At 47.0% G+C, this 22,879-nt stretch overlaps 1 pseudogene; it reads right to left on the bottom strand.

The window, feature by feature from the left end:
• Nucleotides 1-22,879, bottom strand: part of LOC115121032 (phospholipid phosphatase 3-like) — a 41,196-nt pseudogene that overhangs the window by 14,592 nt on the left and 3,725 nt on the right.

Genomic DNA, 22,879 nt, shown 5'->3' with positions numbered 1-22,879 from the left:
ATGCGTGCGTGTCTGTATGTGTGTGGTGTGGGTGCGTGTGTGTGGTGTGGGTGCGTGCGGTGTGGGTGCGTGCGTGTCTGTATGTGTGTGCGTGTCTGTATGTGTGTGCGTGTCTGTATGTGTGTGGTTGTCTGTATGTGTGTGCGTGTCTGTATGTGTGTGCGTGTCTGTATGTGTGTGCGTGTCTGTATGTGTGCGCGTGTCTGTATGTGTGCGTGTCTGTATGTGTGTGCGTGTCTGTATGTGTGTGCGTGTCTGTATGTGTGTGCGTGCCTCTGTCCGCGTGTTTGTGTGCATGCATATGTGTTTTGATATGTGTACTGACCTGGCTTCCTGTACTTTGCTCTCAGGGCCCTTACAGGTGTATGAGGTGATATATCCGAGGGAACAGTTGATGGCTGACCAGTCAGGGTTACATACGTCCAGGAAGTGCGGTCTCATCCTGCCCACTGACACCTTGGCGATGTCTGTGAACGACTGACTAATGGCACAGCCAAATATAAACACTCCAACCTAGAGATGTATTACAACCATTAGTACCATATAACCTTCAAAATTAAAACAAGAATATTCTTGAAATGTATCATTTATTGTCCAGTCTCTACCCACCCAGACTTCTACTAGTACTCACCTGTTTGTAGAGAGATGAGACATAAGGGTTCCCAATGAAAGACTTAGATCCCTCACTCAGATGGTGAATCCGGTAACACTCTCCTATAACAATCTATAGAGAGGAGAGGAGAGGAGAGGAGAGGAGAGGAGAGGAGAGGAGAGGAGAGGAGAGGAGAGAGTAGGGGAGGGGAGGGGAGAGTAGGGGAGGAGAGGAGAGGAGAGAGGAGAGGAGAGGAGAGGAGAGGAGAGGAGAGGAGAGGAGAGGAGAGGAGAGGAGAGGAGAGGAGAGGGAGGAGAGGAGAGGAGAGGAGAGAGTAGGGGAGGGGAGGGGAGAGAGTAGGGGAGGAGGAGGAGAGGAGAGGGAGGGGAGAGGAGAGGAGAGGAGAGGAGAGGAGAGGAGAGGAGAGGAGAGGAGAGGAGAGGAGAGGAGAGGAGAGGAGAGGAGAGGAGAGGAGAGGAGAGGAGAGGAGAGGAGAGGAGAGGAGAGGAGAGGAGAGAGTAGGGGAGAGGGAGAGGAGAGGAGAGAGTAGGGGAGGGGAGGGGAGAGGAGGAGAGGAGAGGAGAGGAGAGGAGGAGGGAGAGGAGAGGAGAGGAGAGGAGAGGAGAGGAGAGGAGAGGAGAGGAGAGGAGAGAGAGGAGAGAGGGGAGGGGAGGGAGAGTAGGGGAGGAGAGGAGAGGGTAGGGAGGGGAGGGGAGAGTAGGAGAGGAGAGGAGAGGGAGAGGAGAGGAGAGGAGAGGAGAGGAGAGGAGAGGAGAGGAGAGGAGAGGAGGAGGATTTGAGATGAAGAGGTGAAAGGAATTGAACATTACAAACAAACTCTTGATCGGGTTCTGATGAGTGATATTATCAACTATCATGGAGTTAGGTCAAACACATGCACACACACAGTGACAATGTGTAATTAAGCACCTGTTGATTAAGTGAAAACATGGATAAAACAGGGAGGATGGAGACAAGATGGAGAGAAAACATTGAGGATGATGAATGAATAATGGAGAGATGGACACATTGAGCATGGCCTGCCGTTCCCTTGGGCACCACTGACATGATGTCTTTAATGATGCGGTATGATAGCGGAGCTGATGAGGGGATGGAGGAGGGGATGAGATGGACAGATGACACCTCTAACAAAGACAGAGAGAGAACAGAGATTCTATCTATGTCTCTGGGTTAACATTGTCACATGTCATGTAGCGCAACGGCCGTATGCACTGATCTGGCACTGATCTGTCTGATAACTCACAAACATCAAGCAGACAAACTAGCTACCGTATGGCCATCAAAAAAAGCTTGCACTAGGCTGGAACAAGTTTGCTCAGCTGATCGAGCATGGTTTGCCGTAGTAGCCAGTGCATCATAACTACCGAGAGCAGAGTGATTTTCAGAATTAGGAACTAGTGTTAAGTGTTAGTGTTAGGTGGTTAACACGGTCTCAGAGCCCTGCAGTGATGTTGTAACACTAGAGCTCTGGCCTTAGCTTAGTGGGTTAACACTGTCTCAGAGTCCTGCAGTGATGTTGTAACACTAGAGCTCTGGCCTTAGCTTAGTGGGTTAACACTGTCTCAGAGTCCTGCAGTGATGTTGTAACACTAGAGCTCTGGCCTTAGCTTAGTGGGTTAACACTGTCTCAGAGTCCTGCAGTGATGTTGTAACACTAAAGTTCTGGCCTTAGCTTAGTGGGTTAACACTGTCTCAGAGTCCTGCAGTGATGTTGTAACACTAAAGTTCTGGCCTTAGCTTAGTGGGTTAACACTGTCTCAGAGTCCTGCAGTGATGTTGTAACACTAGAGTTCTGGCCTTAGCTTAGTGGGTTAACACTGTCTCAGAGTCCTGCAGTGATGTTGTAACACTAGAGTTCTGGCCTTAGCTTAGTGGGTTAACACTGTCTCAGAGTCCTGCAGTGATGTTGTAACACTAGAGCTGACCGTTTCTAGCAGGGGGCGGGGTGGGGTACAGCCTCCCAAGAGACACAGCGGTACGCCATCTCATTGCGGATCCCCTGGACCTCTGAATGCCCAAACACAGCCCTCTATGTAACGCCCACCCACCCTCTCCTCTCTCTCTATATTGCTCCTCAGAGATTGACTTGCCCTCCCCTCAGCCTGCTAAAGAAAAACTGCAACTCTAACATTCTCCATAGATACCTATATCTATTCTCTCTCCATCTCCCTCCACACTGCCTATCTCAACCCATAGTGTAGACAGAGTCTGTCAGGGAGAGAAGGGGAGGAAAGGAGGGGGTTTCCCTGGGATAAACACAGCCAAGAGGCCATGCTGGCAAAGAGTGTGTGTGTGTGTGTGTGTGTGTGTGTGTGTGTGTGTGTGTGTGTGTGTGTGTGTGTTAGAGGTCGACCGATTATGATTTTTCCATGCCGATACAGATTGTTGGAAGACCAAAAGAAGCTGATACCGATTAAATCGGCCATTTTTAAATGTATTTGTAATAATGACAATTACAACAATTCTGAATGAACACTTATTTTAACTTAATACATCAATAAAATTAATTTAGCCTCAAATAAATAATGAAACATGCTCAATTTGGTTTAAATAATGCAAAAACAAAGTGTTGGAGAAGAAAGTAGAAGTGCAATATGTGCCATGTAAGAAAGCTAATGTTTAAGTTCCTTGCTCAGAACATGAGAACATATGAAAGCTGGTTGTTCCTTTTAACATGAGTCTTCAATATTCCCAGGTAAGAAGTTTTAGGTTGTAGTTATTATAGGAATTATAGGACTATTTCTCTCTATACCATTTGTATTTCATTAACCTTTGACTATTGGATGTTCTTATATGCACTACAGTATTGCCAGTGTAACAGTATAGACTCCGTGCCTCTCCTCGCTCCTACCTGGGCTCGAACCAGGAACACAACGACAACAGCCACCCTCGAAGCAGCGTTACCCATGCAGAGCAAGTGGAAAAACTACTCTAAGTCTCAGAGCGAGTGACGTTTGAAATGCTATTAGCGCGCACCCCGCTAACTAGCTAGCCATTTCACATGGTTACACCAGCCTAATCTCGGGAGTTGATAGGCTTGAAGTCATAAACAGCTGCTGGCAAAACGCACAAAAGTGCTGTTTGAATGAATGCTTACGAGCCTGCTGCTGCCTACCATCGCTCAGTCAGACTGCTCAGTCAGACTGCTCTATCAAATCATAGACTTAATTATAATATAATAACACACAGAAATACGAGCCTTAAGTCATTAATATGGTCGAATCCGGAAACTATCATCTCGAAAACAAGACGTTTATTCTTTCAGTGAAATACTGAACTGTTCCGTATTTTATCTAACGGGTGGCATCCATAAGTCTAAATATTCCTGTTACATTACACAACCTTCAATGTTATGTCATAATTATGTAAAATTCTGGAAAATTAGGCGGCCCAAACTGTTGCATATACACTGACTCTGCATGCAATGAACGCAAGAGAAGTGACACAATTTCAGCTGGTTAATATTGCCTGCTAACCTGGATTTCTTTTAGCTAAATATGCAGGTTTAAAAATATATACTTCTGTGTATTGATTTTAAGAAAGGCATTGATGTTTATGGTTAGGTACACATTGGCGCAACGATATGCACCGCATCGATTATATGCAACGCAGGACACGCTAGATAAACTAGTAATATCATCAACCATGTGTAGTTAACTAGTGATTATGATTGATTGATTGTTTTTTATAAGATAAGTTTAATGCTAGCTACCAACTTACCTTGGCTTACTGCATTCGCGTAACAGGCAGGCTCCTCGTGGAGTGCAATGAGAGGCAGGTGGTTAGAGCGTTGGACTAGTTAACTGTAAGGTTGCAAGATTGATTTCCCGGAGCTACCAAGGTAAAAATCTGTCGTTCTGCCCCTGAACGTGGCAATTAACCCACCGTTCCTAGGCCGTCATTGAAAATAAGAATGTGTTCTTAACTGACTTGTCTAGTTAAATAAAGGTTAAATAAAGGTGTAAAAAAAAACGTCCAAATCGGTGCCCAAAAATACAGATTTCCGATTGTTATGAAAACTTGAAATCGGCCCCAATTTATCGCCCATTCCGATTAATCGGTCGACCTCTAGTGTGTGTGTGTGTGTGTGTGTGTGTGTGTCAGAGTGGGACTGTGTCAGAATCACAGAAGACACCACTAATGATATACAGATGTGTAAAACACTCCAATTTGCCCACACCATGAGCTGTGAGAACACACACACACACACACACACACACACACACACACACACACACACACACACACACACACACACACACACACACACACACACACCTGGTTTGAAAAAGCAGAAGTGCTGAGCTGGTTGCTAGATTGTACCACCATCGGGATAGACTCCAACAGAGCACAGCCTGGGGTCTCATATAGTAGAGGGGGCTAGCACTCGGGGTGTGTCTGGTGTGTGTGTGTGTGTGGTGGGAAAGGGCACTCGAGCACCAAGCCTAGAGGGTAGGCAACAGGCAACAGGGGGCATGGTAATGTAATGTATCACATCAACAGCTCAAACCAGGTGTGTGGTTCACATACACACATACAAACGCACACACGTACACACACCCTCCCTTGATCATCAGAAGAATGGAAACTGGTCTATATTCAGTGTGGAGCGAGGCAATGCTGTTATGGCGATGGAAAATGACTTCACACAGAGCAGACAACATATGAAAATCACACACACACACAAACAGAGACAGGAAGGTATGAGTATAGAGTATGAAGTGAGGAAGAGATACTAAGAGAGGTAGACAGGAAGGGATGAGTATGAAGTGAGGGACTAGAAGAGATACTCAGAGAGGTAGACAGGAAGGGATGCGTATGAAGTGAGGGACTAGAAGAGATACTCAGAGAGGTAGACAGGAAGGGATGAGTATGAAGTGAGGGACTAGAAGAGATACTCAGAGAGGTAGACAGGAAGGGATGAGTATGAAGTGAGGGACTAGAAGAGATACTCAGAGAGGTAGACAGGAAGGGATGAATATGAAGTGATGGACTGGAAGAGATACTCAGAGGTAGACTTACAGAGAGGATGGCAATAAGAATGCCAGCAGCACAGAGCACAGCATCGCTGATAGTGTCTCCATTTTTACATGGGTACCGGATGGACTCATCAGAACAGTAAAAACCTCTCTGGTACGGCTGTATGGTGCTAGTCTCTATTATCAGGAAGGGCAGGCCAGCTGCACAGAGAGAGAGAGGGAGAGAGAGTGATAGATAGAGAGAGAGAGAGAGAGAGAGAGAGAGAGAGAGAGAGATGGGGCGAAGGGAGAGAGAGGGAGAGCATGGAAGAGAGAGAGAGGGAGGGGGAGAGATTGGAAGAGAGAGAGGGGGAGAGTGGAAGAGAGAGAGGGGGAATGAGTGAAAGAGAGAGAGAAAGAGAAAGGAGAGAAAGAGAAAGGGGAGAGAGTGGAAGAGAGAGAGAGGGGGAGAGAGGGAGGGGGAAGAGACAAAGACAGTAGGTCAGTGACTTGGACACAAACAGGAGGTTGAGGGAGGGGGCGTGCGGGTTTCACCACGGGAACATGGGATAGGAGGAGAGAGAAACGGAGGTTGGTCCAACATGGTTGTCTGAGTGTAGAAGAGTGACGGTCAGAGAATCACCACCCAGTTAACTCAAATCTAACCCACTGTTTAAATCTTTCATCTAATATCGTCACTCTGTCTGACTCAGTTGACCATGCAGACCTCTAGACCTCCAGGCTTACCCCCTCTCTCCTCCCAGCCTTCTCCAATCAGAGTGCTCCATGGTAGGTCTGACTTACGGCCATACTGGGCAGAGTGAGCCCCACACCAGTGAGGACAGAGGAGGGGATGGTGGAGCTCTTGTAGGAGTAACGCAGACTGACGTCACTGCAGTAGAATCCACGCTGGTACGGATGCACTGAGGTGCGGTGGATAGCAAGGCTGGGCAGCATGACTGAACACATACATACATTCACAGGTCAACACACACCTAGGACAACTCTCAGACACGCATATGAGCACTCAACACACACAGTCAACTCACCTGTGACCTGTGGAGAGAAGCCTAGTCTACCTGGGCGTGGTAAACAGCATGTGTGGTTATCAGGGCATTAAACCCCTTGTTTACATTGTCAACAACCTCCTGCTGATTCTATTTACAGTGTTTGGATTGAACTAATCCCATTAAATGGAGGAATGGAGAGGAATGCTACTAAACTTGTAGTACAGTTAGCTCATTTAGAAAACGTAGAGTTGCAGTCTACTCTGTCGGTTAACGTGTGTACGTGTGTGAGTTTGCGTGCGTGCGTGCGTGCGTGCGTGGTGTGTATGTTCCAGTCTGTTCTGGCTCATTACCATGTCACACATCACACACACCCACACACACACACACACACACACACCAGGGAAAATAATTCCATATCTCCAAATCAAAGCAGTAGAACCACTGGCCTGATAACTGTAGCTGGAGGTTTACAGTCCTGATGGGTTGTAAAACATGTGAAAAATAAGAATAACATGGCTAAGTGTTGAAGCTTTTAACGCTCTGGAACATTTTTCTAATAAAAAGGTGTGTGCGTTGGAGGTGGGGTTGGGGGGGACAGTGGCTTGAGACTATTGCTCAGACCTATCAAACACTCAGACATAACATTTGCTATCTCACATCTCAGATGTCCTCTGATCAATCAGAAACCACTCTATTCAATTCAAAGGGGTTTATTGGCATGGGAAACATATGTTTACATTGCCAAAGCAAGTGAAATAGATAATAAAATGAACAAAATGTGCAATTATCTCTCTATCCCTCTTCTTCCTCTTTCTCTCCTAATGTATCTCCTAATTTCTGTCTCTCACTCAGCTCTCTCTTTCCTTCCTTCTCCCTCTCCCTCTTCTCTTTCTCTCTGTAGACATCTGAATGGTCCAGGGCGGTAGACAGGGAGTTCACTGCAGACACCTGCACAAACACACACCAACCATGGCTGCAACTGGAGAGAGAGACTGGGAACGGGTGTCTCTCTCAGACTTGTAGATAGTTATTTTAATGTACTGTTGAGTTTACTGTCAATGCACACACTCTGTGAGACTTTCAGTGGTCCGTATGGTAAACAGCCCATTTGAAGGACTAGAACCACCTGCCTCTTTCTCTCTCTGTCTCCCTTCATACTGGCCTGGTCCTTGGGAAGGGGGATTTACTTGCTAATAAAAAGGAGTGAAAGGAGGTCATAGATTTAACACACGTGGGAAACACACACACACACACACACACACACACACACACACACACACACACACACACACACACACACACACACACACACACACACTGTCCTCCACTAACCGGCCTAAACCATTCAAAGAGCAGGGAAGCTCAAGAGTGTGAAAGAGAAAACAGACCCTCTCCTCGCCCTGGCATCTCCTCTCTGCCTTGACTGCCTGTTTATAAAAGGCTCTCTGTCCTTGCTGAATCCTCTCTCCCCTCCCCATCTCTCTGCCCAGTAGATGCCAGGGCTCTGTTCACAAACAGACCACACAGAGCCCCAGGCCAGCAACACAATTAGACCCAACCAAATTATGAGAAAGCAAAAGGATAACTATTTGAGACACTGGAAAGAATCAACCAGCAAATTGGAATGCTATCTGGCGCTAAACAGACAGTACACAGTGGCAGAATACCTGACCACTGTGACTGACTCAAAATGAAGGAAATCCTTGACTATGTACAGACTCAGTGAGCATAGGCAGACCTGGCTCTCAAATGAAGACAGGATGCTGTATGTGCTCACTGTCCACAAAATGAGGTGGAAACTGAGCTGCACTTCCTAACCTCCGGCCAAATGTAAGACCACATTAGAGATCACACAGACCCACAAAGAATATATTTTTTAAAATCCAACATTGATAAACTCCCATATCCGTTAGGTGAAATACCACAATGTGCAATCACAGCAGCAAGATTTGTGGCCTGTTGTAATGAGAAAAGCAGTGAAGCAGTGGAGCACAAACAACATTGTAAATACTTATCTGTTTATCTTCTTGCACATTGCTAAAACACTTAGCTGAGAATATAACACTTGAAAGAGCGAGAGCGAGAGAGAGAGAGAGAGAGAGAGAGAGAGAGAAGGGGGACAGGAGAGAGAGAGAGAGAGAGAGAGAGAAGGGGGACAGGAGAGAGAGAGAGAGAGAGAGAGAAGGAGGACAGGAGGGAGAGAGAGAGAAGGGGGACAGGAGAGAGAGAAAGAGAGAGAGAGAGAGAAGGACAGGAGAGAGAGAAGGAGAGAGAGAGAGAGAGAGAGAGAGAGAGAGAGAGAGAGAGAGAGAGAAGGGGGACAGGATAGAGAGAATGGGGACAGGAGAGAGAGAGAGAGAGAGAGAGAGAGAGAGAGAGAGAGAGAAGGGGGACAGGAGAGAGAGAGAGAGAGAGAGAAGGGGGACAGGAGAGAGAGGGGGGTTGAGAAAAAAAATCTGTTTATGCAGATTTATGCTTCCGATTATCCAGTTTTTAATCTATTGACTAAAATAAGGACTACTGCCAACCACAAGTGTGTGTGTGTGTGTGTGTGTGTGTGTGTGTGTGTTGCGCTCAAGATGATGGATTCCTTTCTGAACTTCTAGTGGCACTATACATGGCTTTAGACCCAGACAGCATTAGAACTATATATACCCTGCTCACTGCTCACTGACTAAAATGTAAACTAGGGGAGGGAGGGGAGGATAGGGGTGAATGGCCGGAGTTGTAGCGAAGAGGAATAGGCATTGTGATCTGCTCAAAACAGAGGATTTCCTCTCTGTCTCTCTGTCACACAGACCATGGTCAACCCTGACCGTGGAGACAGAAGGACAGGGGACAAGGATAGAGGGGGGCTAAAGGGTTTTAACCCTGTTCTCCCTGCTAGTCTATTAAAGCTACACTCCTCCTTTTCTGTCTCTCCTCCGCATGAAGATCATGTAGATCAGCTCAGTATTAGTGTGCAACTGTGTTTGTGTGGGTGGTCATGACAAGGCCTGGAGAAACTGGAGGGGAAAAGGAGGGAGAGTTCAGTAGGGTACCTGACACCTTTTATTTGTTTTTTATTTCACCTTTATTTAACCAGGTAGGCCAGTTGAGAACAAGTTCTCATTTACATCTGCGACCTGGCCTAGATAAAGCAAAGCAGTGCGACAAAAACAACAACACAGAGTTACACATAAACAAACGCACAGTCAAATAACACAAAATAAAATAAAATTTGAAAAATCTATGTACAGCGAGGTGTACACCTTTCTGAGGAACTGAACATTCTATCTGGTCCTAATTGATGACGTTCATTAGCTGAGCCCTAGTTTCCCTATAGAACACTGTGTGTGTGTGTGTGTGTGTGTGTGACATTAAGCAATGTGTGGAACCTGAGGAACTATTGCACTTTGCAAGGTTAGAGATGAATGGTCAGGGGTCAGAGAGTGACCTCACACAAGATGAGTGCTAGCCTGAAGTATTGTAGGCCTCCCAATGACTTGAACATCTTCACTCCTCCCTTCTTTCTTTATTTAACTAGAGAGAGAGAGAGAGAGACTAGGCAAGTCAGTTAAGAACAAATTCTTACAATTGACACTGGGCCAATTGTGCACCATCCTATGGGATTCCCAATCACAGCCAGATGTGATTCAGCCTTGATTTGAACCAGGGACTGTAGTGATGCCTCTTACACTGAGATGCAGTGCCTTAGACCACTGCTCCAGTCAGGAGCCCTTCTCATACTTTCGATTCCTCTGTTCTCCTCTCCTCTCTTTGCTCGCATTTTCAAATCTACCCCACAGCTGATCTGTGTATGAGTGTGTTTGAGAGAGCTTTGTCTACACAAGCTGCTGTCACACACACACACACACACACACACACACACACACACAGCTGCTGTGTCAGCAGAGCAGTGTACAGAATGAATGGCCTCTTTTCTGCTGCAGTGAAAGGGCAGCCAGCTAGCCAGGGCTAGGCAGGGTAGGGGGTGTGGCTCAAACGTGCTTACTCTGAGAGATTTTATTCACACCAATAAACAACCAGCTTTTTACACAAAGGCACCTGATTGGACAACCTCTGGGCCAGGAGACTTTACAGACATGCACCTGCAAAGGAGAGCCGCTGGGGTCCTTGTTCCAGCCCCCCCCATAGAGATGGAAAGAGGCCTCATCATTCTATCTGTGCTATTATGGCATCTGTGACAGCATGGGCAGCGCCATTGAGGCTATCTCCATTTTGAAGTAGTCCATTTTCTTCTTCACAGTTGGTTGATCCCTCCTGATGACCCGGTTGGAGTCACTAGGAGGATCAGCCAATGAAGTTGGAAGTCCCATCCAGTTGACTACATTAAAATGGTGGAAGCCCTCAATGGCGCTGCCCACGCTAATACTGCCTTTTGGCCACTATAGGTCTCTATCATTCTATATGAGCTCCCCCTACCCTCTACCCTTAGCCCTTAAGTGTTTTTAGATCTGAAGGAAGAGAGTAGCTGTTACATAACTCAACCTCCCCCCTAGTCTTTTCTTTGTAAGGGGAAAAACAGCTGCTTTCCATAGGATGGGGAGGCTGTGCCCAGCACAACACTTTTGAGGCAGTTCTGCTGTGCTCAAAGTTCAAACCTTTTGATCTTCCACCTGCTCCTGTGCCTGACCCCATGGGGACTGGGGAGTCCAGCACATTTCTACCATCATGTGAAATCTGGTTTAGGAGGGAAACCCGAGACCACATATGACTCCAGCAGCACACAAACTCCCAGAGCTATATAGAGTATAGACTATAGAGTATGGAGCCGTCTGTCAGGCCCGCTGGGCGTTTCTCTATTGTTGCTATAATGGTGTTATTACAAAGACCTGGTCTGGAGAGGAGGGCTGGATGCCCTTTGAAAGTTGATGACCCTCCTCTCCTCTACCCCTCCGTCTCTCTACCTCTACTCATTCCCCTCTCCTCCTCCCCTTCTCCACCCATCCCTACCTCAAGGCCCTGATATCAGAGCAGCAGAGTTCCAGCTGTCACTAAGGGCAGAGTGTACTGTAATAGTGGCTAGGGTGTCTCTATCTGGGCTAGAGATCAGGGCTGGTTTCCCAAAAGCATAGTAGCACTAAGATCATCTTAATTCCAATTTAAACTAAATGGATGAAAGATTATCTTAGTGCTACCATGATTTTGGGAAACCAGCCCAGCCCAGACCTGCTACCCCTGTCATGGACTACAATAAGGACTACTTACTGCCAACCACAAGTCAGTGTGTGTGTGTGTGTGTGTGTGTGTATGTGTGTGTGTGTGTGTGTTCCTAAATCAAGACAATGGGTGTTAAATCGTGGTTAGGCTGTGAATGTTCTCGGTATTGTTCTCCAGTGAAGCTGTGAGCCTCTCCTCTACAGACCTCTGTATGTAAACAGGATAGAGAGATAGAGATAAGGACAAGAACTAAAAGCTGGATAAAACCACAGCCAAACAACAATCTTACACAGTGTAATATACAGCCACATATCAACAAGCTCTCTGTCTCACTGCAGAATCAGACGTTTGTCCATAAAGTCACATTTGGAAGGTTAAGTTTAGGCACTACTTACAAATGGTTATGGTAAGGGTTAATGTTTGGGGTAGGGTTAAAACATTACCTGGATGGATGTCAAATTTCGCAGTGGATCTTCAGCGACCTGGCTGCCCATACAGCCACCTCTGTAAATCAGTCTCCTGTCAACTAAATGACCAGCCAATGACACTGAGGGAGGGGAGGAGTAGCTGAGAGATACACAAGAAGTGAGGAACTCTCTCTCAATTCAATTCAAAGGGCTTTATTGGCATGGGAAAACATGCTTACACTGCCAAAGCAAGTGAAATAGATAAACAATCTCTCTCTCCCTTCCACTCTCCCTTTATCTCTCCCCCTCCTTCCCTCGCTATACTAGAGGACTATTAGTGCTCATTAGCGATACGATACAAAGAGTCCAGACGCATCAAAAGAACCATTGTTCCCCTAAACAGTGAATATCTCCCCACACCGAGAGAGAGCGAGATAGTTAGTATTGAGGACAGAGGGGCCGGTGTGACATTGAAGAGAAGAGATGAGGCCCTATCAGAGAAGGTAAGGCCAGACAGAAGGGAGAGACCAGAGGTAGAAACCAGAGGGAGAGCCCAGAGGTAGAGGCCAGAGGTAGAGAACAGAGGTAGAGACCAAAGGTAGAGACCAGAGGTAGAGGCCAGAGGTAGAGACCAGAGGTAGAGACCAGGGGTAGAGACCAGAGGTAGAGACCAGAGAGAGAGACCAAAGAGAGAGACCAGAGGTAGAGACCAGAGAGAGAGACCAGGGGTAGAGACCAGAGGTAGAGACCAGAGGTAGAGACCAGAGAGAGAGACCAGAGGTAGAGACCAGAGAGAGAGAGAGACCAGAGAGAGAGACCAGAGAGAAGGGAGAGACCAGAGGTAGAGACCAGAGAGAGAGACCAGAGTCAGGGAGAGTGAGAGGCCAGAGGGACAGACCAGAGAGCGAGACCAGACATAGAGACCAGACATAGAGACCAGAGAGAGAGACCAGAGGTACAGACCAGAGGTAGAGACCAGAGGGAGAGACCAGAGAGAGAGACCAGAGAGAGAGACCAGAGAGAGAGACCAGAGGTAGAGACCAGAGAGAGAGACCAGAGAGAAGGGAGAGGTAGAGACCAGAGGTAGACCAGAGAGAGAGACCAGAGAGAAGGAAGAGGTAGAGACCAGAGGTAGAGACCAGAGAGAGAGACCAGAGGTAGAGACCAGAGGTAGAGACCAGAAGTAGAGACCAGAGGTAGAGACATGAGGGAGAGACCAGAGGTAGAGACCAGAGGGAGAGACCAGAGGGAGAGACCAGAGGTAGAGACCAGAGGTAGAGACCAGAGAGAGAGACCAGAGGTAGAGACCAGAGAGAGAGACCAGAGGTAGAGACCAGCGAGAGAGACCAGGGGGAGAGACCAGGGGGAGAGACCAGAGAGAGAGACCAGAGGGAGACCAGAGGTAGAGACCAGAGAGAGAAACAGAAGGGGTGGTCAGATGTTTATGTGTGATTCCCACACACAGAATTCCACTTAACACACACTTGAAACCCAAACTTTAAACCCACACTTAGAACATACTGCTAAACACCCTGGAATTATATTCAAGAGTTCAACACCACTCTAAAACAGTTTGTGGAAGAAAGACCCCCCCACACACACACACACAGGAGAAGACAGTTACAGTGAGACCTCATCCCAATTCCTATCACTCAACCTGCTGCTGACAGCACGCACAACGGGACTGCATATGACACACACACACACAGACACACACACAGACACATACGTCTAGTCCAGTCTGTCACACTAACATATATAATGACAACCCTGAGGTCTCAGAAACCTCAGGAGTGTATCATTATCATCTAGCCATACAACCCATAGCCTCATACACCAACTGTGTGTGATGTACTTATAACTTTTTTTTTTTTAAACTAGGCAGGTCAGCCAAGAACAAATTCTTACTTACAATGACGGCCTACCCCGGCCAAACCCTAACACGATTGTGCGCCGCCCTATGGGACTCCCAATCACAGCTGGTTGTGATACAGCCCAGAATCGAACCAGGGTCTGCAGTGACACCTCTAGCACTGAGATGAAGTGTCTTTGAACACTGCGCCACTCAGGAGCCCTAAAAGTGGTAGTTCCACTGGAGCCATTATACCCAGTAGTCAGAGACCAGCTGGCTGTTTAAGGGACACACATCAGCCTGGGCATGGTGCCACAGTCCGGGTGCCCTATATAGTCAACATGCAAGGATCTCAATCTACTGTAGTTATGCAACCCAGTACATTTCTGGAGCTAAAGCCTCAGGAGCTGCCTCACCTTTGTAGCTCAGTTGGTAGAGCATGGCGATTGTAACGCCAAGGTAGTGGGTTTGATTCCCGGGACCACCCATACATAAAATATATGCACGCATGACTCTAAGTGGCTTCAGATAAAAGCATCTGCTAAATGGCATATATTACACAACACAGGGTCTGAATAGAGAAGCAATCCACACCCATAGGCCTAACCATATACCAACTATCCCATGACATCACAATACCAAACCAGAAATGTCCTATAAATGATATGAACCATGTTCACATGCCTGACTATATTAATGCACAGAACGGTAAATGAATGGAGCAAGGGGAGCATGTGTGCACAATGTGTGTATACAGTAAATGTCAGGCATAGTACTGCAGACCTCCTCTCTCACCATAATATAGCTATGGCAGAGAAGAAATGAGTGGGAGTGTATATATAATTATCTCTAGATTATATATTAGATTACATATAATCTCGTCAATCCAATAATGGTTTGTCTCTTCTCTCCTGAAGTATACAGCCCTATAGACATATCGGTAGTCTGTGTCCCTGTGAGTATAAACACAGCTCCTCTTCCCATATCAGCCTAATGATTCCCACTCCAACTGCTGTCTGTCTGTAGTGTGGGGGCCGGGATCATTGTGTATATACTCTAAAGTCTAGCCCCGTAAAGGGCTATAATACCGTCTGGAGCTGTAAGAATGGGGTTGTAATACTTCACTGTAAACACAACTGTGTTTGGTCTACAGGAGAATAAACAGCACCGGACACAACAATTAACCCTAAGTATGTGTTTTTTGTGTTTGTCTATGTCTCTGTGTGTGTGTGTGTGTGTGTGTGTGTGTGTCTATGTCTCTGTGTGTATGTGTGTGTGTGTGTGTGTCTATGTCTCTGTGTGTGTGCGCATGCGCGTGCGTGTGTGTGTGTGCAATAAGCTCTCACAGTCTCACTGCAGAATCAGATGTTTGCCCATAAACGTCAAATTTCAAAGGTTAAGTTTAAGCATAAATTCCAAATGGTTAAATTAAGGGTTTGTGATAGGGTTAAAGGCCCAGTGCAGTCAAAAAAAAATTGGGATATTACCCTGTGTTTTATATACAGTATTTGCACACTATCAGGTAAAATAATACTGTGAAATCGTGAACATTCCCCCCTCCATCCTTAACTTATCCTAAATAAGTCTATATAACATACTGTCGTTGTTAGAATTTTTTATATCACAAACAAAACTGGAGTTATAACCAGTTTTAGGAGGGAATGTCATTTTTTGAATGTTTTCCACGTTGCCCCTCCTTCTCCCAACATTTGAAGGTGCCGTGCCCAATTGATAATCACCCGATAATTGCCTCGAAACTGAACCTAAAATATACCGAAACTAATTTGACACATATAATAACAGATTAAATATGATGGGAAAGAATGGGTGAGTTGATGGCGAGTAGCAGCGAACAATGCATAATTATGTAATCACCAATTGTGAATGAAGAACGGGGCAGGCCATTCTACTGTATTTATCTACTAATTATAATCTCTAAATGAAATGTCCCCTATATTAGTCCACCAAATCACAGTAGTCTTATCAGTCCACTCTGGCCTACTTGGAGTACACAGTGAGAGTGTACAATTTACAATGGCATGAAGACCAGACAAATGGATGCACATGCTGTGTTAGCATTGCTGCAAAATCTGAATGAAAATGACTCAGATGGTGGGGACGTTGCACATTGATCAGGTGCCCGCGCCACCACCTAATACAACGGTGAGACAGCAGAGAGGAAGCAACGACACTGTTTGGATAGAACAAGCCGGTGACAATGCTACCGGACAATTATCAGACCAAAATGTCATCACTGACTGTGCGTCTTGGTGGTTGGGGTATTTATTTTTATTTGGTTGTTGTAAAGCTGTTACCGCATTCCAACACGACTTTCTTTTTCATAGTTGTAACAAAGGCACTCCACCAATAACATTTATTAAACACTTGAAGTTGTGTTTTTCCTTTTTACATATAGCCTACAGAAACATGAACTAAAAGAAATGCTGTGTTATTTGAAATTAATTTAAAATAGTCATATTCTAATGTTACCTAAGACCTTCATAAACACAACAAAATCATTATTTTTGCCAATATAAAATGTATTAATTACACTGTTAGAATGTTGCTGTCACGCACTGACCTTAGAGATCGTTTTGGTCAGGGCGTGATTTGGGGTGGGCATTCTATGTTTTGTTCTATGTTTTCTATTTCTGTGTGTTTGGCCGGGTGTGGTTCTCAATCAGAGGCAGCTGTCTGTCGTTGTCTCTGATTGAGAACCATACTTAGGTAGCCTTTTCCCACTGGGTTTTTGTGGGTAATTAATTTCTGTTTAGTGTTTTTCACATTGCAGGACTGTTTCGGGTTTTCCCTTTGTTGTTTTTGTTTATTCAGTGTTCAGTTCAATAAAGAAATATGAACACTTACCACGCTGTGCTTTGGTCCGACTACTCTTTCTCATCCGACGACGAAAGCCGTTACAGAACAACCCACCACCAAAGGACCAAGCAGCGTGGTGTAATGGACTCCTGGACACGGGAGGAGATCCTGGACTGGAAGGGACCCTGGAGGCAGGCGGGGGAGTATCGCCGTCCACAGGAGGAACTGGAGGCAGGCTGGGGAGTATCGCCGTCCACAGGAGGAACTGGAGGCAGGCTGGGGAGTATCGCCGTCCACAGGAGGAACTGGAGGCAGGCTGGGGAGTATCGCCGTCCACAGGAGGAACTGGAGGCAGGCTGGGGAGTATCGCCGTCCACAGGAGGAACTGGAGGCAGGCTGGGGAGTATCGCCGTCCACAGGAGGAACTGGAGGCAGGCTGGGGAGTATCGCCGTCCACAGGAGGAACTGGAGGCAGGCTGGGGCGTATCGCCGTCCACAGGAGGAACTGGAGGCAGGCTGGGGAGTATCGCCGTCCACAGGAGGAACTGGAGACAGGCGGGGGAGTATCGCCGTCCACAGGAGGAACTGGAGGCAGGCTGGGGAGTATCGCCGTCCACAGGAGGAACTGGAGGCAGGCTGGGGAGTATCGCCGTCCACAGGAGGAACTGGAGGCAGGCTGGGGAGTATCGCCGTCCACAGGAGGAACTGGAGGCAGGCTGGGGAGTATCACCGTCCACAGGAGGAACTGGAGGCAGGCGGGGGAGTATCGCCGTCCACAGGAGGAACTGGAGGCAGGCTGGGGAGTATCGCCGTCCAGAGGAGGAACTGGAGGCAGGCTGGGGCGTATCGCCGTCCACAGGAGGAACTGGAGGCAGCTAAGGCTGAGCAGCAACATTACAATGGGAACACGGCTGGCAAGGAAGCCCGAGAGGCAGCACACAGGGAGTGTGGCAGAGTCAGGTTGGAGACCTGAGCCAACTCCCCGTGCTTACCGTGACGATCATGGGACTGGTCAGGCCCCGGGCTATGGGGTGAAATTGGAGGTGAGCGAAGGAAGCGAAGCCGAGACTGTGAAGGAGTTGATGGGGAGATTGGAGGAGAGAGCAATGAGAGAGCTGCTGTGTTGGTTGGTGCATGAGGCACGACATCCGGCCGACAGAGTGTGTCCGCGATTTGATGTCACCTGAGTCAGCTCTCCATACTCGTCCTGAGGTGCGTCATAGCCGTCTGGTGAGTACTGTGCCAGCCCCACGCACCAGGCCTCCTAAGCGCGTCCCCAGCCCTGCACGTCCTGTGCCAGCTTGGCGCTACAAATCTCCAATACGTGCTCTGAGCCCGGTGCGCTACATTCCAGCTCCCCGCATCTGCCGAGCTAGGGTGAGGATCCAGCCAGGACGGATAGTGCCAGCCCTGCTCTCCAAACCTCCAGTGCTTCTCCCCGGGCCAGGATATCCTGCGTTGGCTCTGCGCGCTGTATCTCCAGTGCGTCTGCACAGCCCAGTGCGTCCTGTGCCTGCGCCCCGCACGTGCCGGGCTAAAGTCACCATCCAGCCAGGATGGGTTGTGCAAGCCCTTAGTTAGAGACCTCCAGTGCGCCTCCACGGCCCGGTCTTTCCTGTGCCTCCTCCACAGACCAGGCCTCCAGTAGGTCTCTCCAGCCTGGTGAGCCCTGTGCCTGTTCCCAGAACCAGGTCTCGTGTGTGTCTCCCCAGCCTGGTGAGTCCTGTGCCTGTCTCCTGTCCGGAGCTGCCAGAGTCTCCCTCCTGTCCGGAGCTGCCAGAGTCCCCCCGTCCGGAGTTGCAAGAGTCGCCCTCCTGTCCGGAGCTGCCAGAGTCGCCCTCCTGTCCGGAGCTGCCAGAGTCGCCCTCCTGTCCGGGGCCCGCGGCGAGGGTCCCCGCACCAGAGCCGCCACCGCGGAAAGATGCCCACCCAGACCCTCCCCTATAGGTTTAGGTTTTGCGGCCGGAGTCCGCACCTTTGGGAAGGGTACTGTCACGCACTGACCTTACAGATCCATTTAATGTCTCTATTTCGGTTTGGTCAGGGCGTGAGTTGGGGTGGGCATTCTATGTTTTGTTCTATGTTTTCTATTTCTGTGATTTTGGCCGGGTTTGGTTCTCAATCAGAGGCAGCTGTCTGTCGTTGTGTCTGATTGAGAACCATGTCTTAGGTAGCCTTTTCCCACAGGGTTTTTATGGGTAGTTAATTTCTGTTTAGTGTTTTTCACCTTGCAGGACTGTTTTGGGTTTTCCCTTTGTTGTTTTTGTTTATTCAGTGTTCAGTTCAATAAAGAAAGATGAACACTTACCACGCTGTGCTTTGGTCCGACTACTCTTCCTCATCCGACGACGAAAGCCGTTACAGTTGCAGTCAGAATGACTGCTCATTAGCTCGAAGGGGGGTCCCTTGAGGCCCAGCGGTTCTAGTGTTAAAACCCCCAAATAAAAAATGGTCTAACACTGGGATTCAACACGCGACCCTCAGCTCATGGCTTCCCCCATCCGGTATCCCCGTCTACAATGCCCTAGCAAAACCCAAGCCTACTTGAAGTCATCTTCGGACATCCTGCTTACCTGGACGGATGTCTAATTTCGCAGTGGATCTTGCGCGATCTGGCTGGTGTGTGTGTGTGTGTGTGTTTACAGTTGCCATGTGAGCCACCTATGGTTAGATTAGTCATCCATCCAACAGGCGCCTGGCAAACACTAGCCCTAACAGCCTGCCTGTAGACCACTCATGCTAGGCCCAGCTACATCTATAACTCATTACTTCCACAGACCCAACACATTCCTCCCTCTACAGGGTCCCACTCGCACCATCACTCCACTGATTGGAGGGAGAGGGAGGAGGGGAGGAGGGAGATGGCAGAGTGGAAATGGGGTTACAGGGAGGTAGAGAGAGGTAGAGGGATGTGAAGAGGAGGGGGGAAGGGCTGGAAAGTGGACGGTATTATGTTTCACAGCAAAGTGAGCCACACCTACGTCCGACTGACACTACCTTTCCGTTTCCCACCCTTTCCTGAGTGCCCCCTACACACACACACACACACACACCAGATGTCACTTCAAGAGAGCTCGGTACTGCTGGCTGATGAGGAATGTAAGAAATTCTGGAAAATATTTATAGAGCCGGTTGGTCAGTCAGAGTAAAGTAGCTGGGGAAGTAGATGTACAGGTAACTGCCAAATTAAAGGAAACACCAACATAAAGTGTATTAATAGGGTGTTGGGCCACCATGAGCCAGAACAGCTTCAATGCACCTTGGCATAGCTTCTACAAGTGTCTGGACCTCTATTGAAGGGATGCAACACCCTTCTTCCACAATAAATTCCATAATTTGCTGTTTTGCTGATGGTGGTGGAAAATGCTGTCTCAGGGGCTGCTCCAGAATCTCCCATAAGTGTTCAATTGGGTTGAGATCTGGTGACTGAGACAGCCATGGAATATGGTTTACATCATTTTCATGCTTATCAAACCATTCAGTGACCACTCGTGCCCTGTGTATGGGGGCATTGCCATCCTATGGGGGCATAGCCATGGTAGCCAAAATGATGGCCTGCCTAACATTTTTATACATGACCCTTAGCATGATGGGATGTTGAACCACACCTGTGTGAAAGCACCTGCTTTCAATATACCTTGAATCCCTCACTTTCTCAAGTGTTTCCATTATTTTGGCAGTTACCTGTACCTTTTACCAGAGGAGGAGAAGTACTGGGTTAACGAGATGTATGTGACTGAATGGGTTAAAGCTAGAATGTGAAACTGATGTAATATAATGTAATGCTATAGGTCTTAATGGGAGGTAGAGACGAGGGTTAATGCTAACAGCAGCTATAGGAGTATAATACTAGCATAGGGTGATTTCCCCGGGCTGTAAGGCTACTCTCTCATCTCCCACAGAGACTGACTTCAGGTCAGACTGCACATAAAAACACACATTACCTCAATTCTTATGTTCAGCTAATGGTAACACGGTAACAGGGCTGAGATTTCACTCAGCTGTATTTCGAAATTAACAGGAGATGTGTCTCTGCTCAAATTAATAAGATTGGCCGCTATAGAGACTAGAGGTCGAAAGATTAATCGGAATGGACGATACCTTTATTATAATCTTTATACCTTTATTATACCTTTATTTAATCTTTATTTAACAAGGCAAATCCGTTAAGAACACATTCTTAATTTCAATGACGGCCTAGGAACGGTGGGTTCACTGCCTTGTTCAGGGGCAGAACGACAGATTTTTACATTGTCAGCTCGGGGGATCCAATATTGCAACCTTACAGTTAACTAGTCCAACGCTCTAACCACCTGCATCTCGTTGCACTCCACAAGGAGACTGCCTGTTACGCGAATGCAGTAAGCCAAGGTAAGTTGCTAGCTAGAATTAAACTTATCTTATAAAAAACAATCAATGAATCATAATCACTAGTTATAACTACACATGGTTGATGATATTACTCGTTTATCTAGCGTGTCCTGTGTTGCATATAATCGATGCAACGCTGGGGGATTATTTAACAAAAGCGCATTTGCGAAAACAATCGTTGGACGACTCTACCTAACCATAAACACCAATGCCCCTAACCATAAACACCAATGCCTTTCTTAAAATCAATACACAGAGGTACATATTTTTAAACCTGCATATTTAGCTAAAAGAAATCCAGGGATGCCACCCGTTAGATAAAGTACCGAACGGTTCCGTATTTCACTGAAATAATAAACGTTTTGTTTTCGAAATGATTGTTTCCGGATTCGACCATATTAATGACCATAGGCTCGTATTTCTGTGTGTTATGTTATAATTAAGTCTATGATTTGATAGAGAAATCTGACTGAGCGGTGGTAGGTAGCAGCTGGCTCGTAAGCATTCATTCAAACAGCACTTTCGTGCATTTTGCCAGCAGCTCTTCGCAAGCACAGTGCTGTTTATGACTTCAAGCCTATCAGCCTAATGGCTGGTATAACCGATGTGAAATGGCTAGCTAGTTAGCGGGGTGCGCGTTAATAGCGTTTCAAACGTCACTCTCTCTGAGACATGGAGTGGTTGTTCCCCTTGCTCTGCATGGGTAACGCTGCTTCGAGGGTTGTCGATGTGTTCCTGGTTCGAGCCCAGGTAGGGGCGAGGAGAGGCATGGAGGCTATACTGTTACACTGGCAATACTATAGTGCCTATAAGAACATCCAATAGTCAAAGATATTTGAAATACAAAATGGTATAGAGAGAAATAGTCCTATAAATACTGTATTAACTACAACCTAAAACCTCTTACCTTGGAATATTGAAGTCTCTTGTTAAAAAGGAACCACCAACTTTCATATGTTCTCATGTTCTGAGCAAGGAACTCAAACGCTAGCTTTTTTACATGGCACATATTGCACTTTTACTTCTCTTTGTTTTTGCATTATTAAAACCAAATTGAACATGTTTCATCATTTATTTGAGTCTAAATGTATTTTTATTGATGTATTATATTAAGTTAAAATAAGTGTTAATTCAGTATTGTTGTAATTGTCATTATTACAAATAAATAAATACAAATCTCTCTAATAGAGACCTTTATTTAGCATTGACTTTCACTCTTTGTTGCTTTCTGAGCAGCCAACTGGATAACAAGTCAGAGTGGGGAGAGAGGGAGAGGAGAGAGGGGGAGGACTTGAATTTATATTCTGAGAAAGACACCAACCTTGAATAGCTTCCCAGCTCTAGTCCGAACATGAACACACAGACACACACAGACACACACAGACACACACAGCACTCCAGTCCCATTGTGCAGCTGTAGAGCAGGGCTGAGGTCTGTTTTTAGAAGTGTTGTTTCCTAAAGAGCACAGCGTCTCTCCACATAGAACATCTCTTCTAAAAAACATCCGCAATCTCCACTCTCCCACAGCCCCGGGACGCTGTGTGTGTGTGTCCGTGTGTGTCCGTGTGTGTCCGTGTGTGTGTGTGTGTGTGTGTTATGCTAATCAGCAGATACTGTTTGTCTGTCTCAATCCCTCTCTGGGCTGCTGTTCTCTCTGGCAGTATGGGATTATCTCTCCATAGAAAAT

The sequence above is a fragment of the Oncorhynchus nerka genome, linkage group LG24, assembly GCF_034236695.1.
Source record: "Oncorhynchus nerka isolate Pitt River linkage group LG24, Oner_Uvic_2.0, whole genome shotgun sequence".
In the NCBI taxonomy this organism is placed as follows: Eukaryota; Metazoa; Chordata; class Actinopteri; order Salmoniformes; family Salmonidae; genus Oncorhynchus; species Oncorhynchus nerka.
The sequence above is the reverse complement of the archived record's forward strand: the minus strand, read 5'-3'. Positions and strand labels throughout refer to the sequence as shown.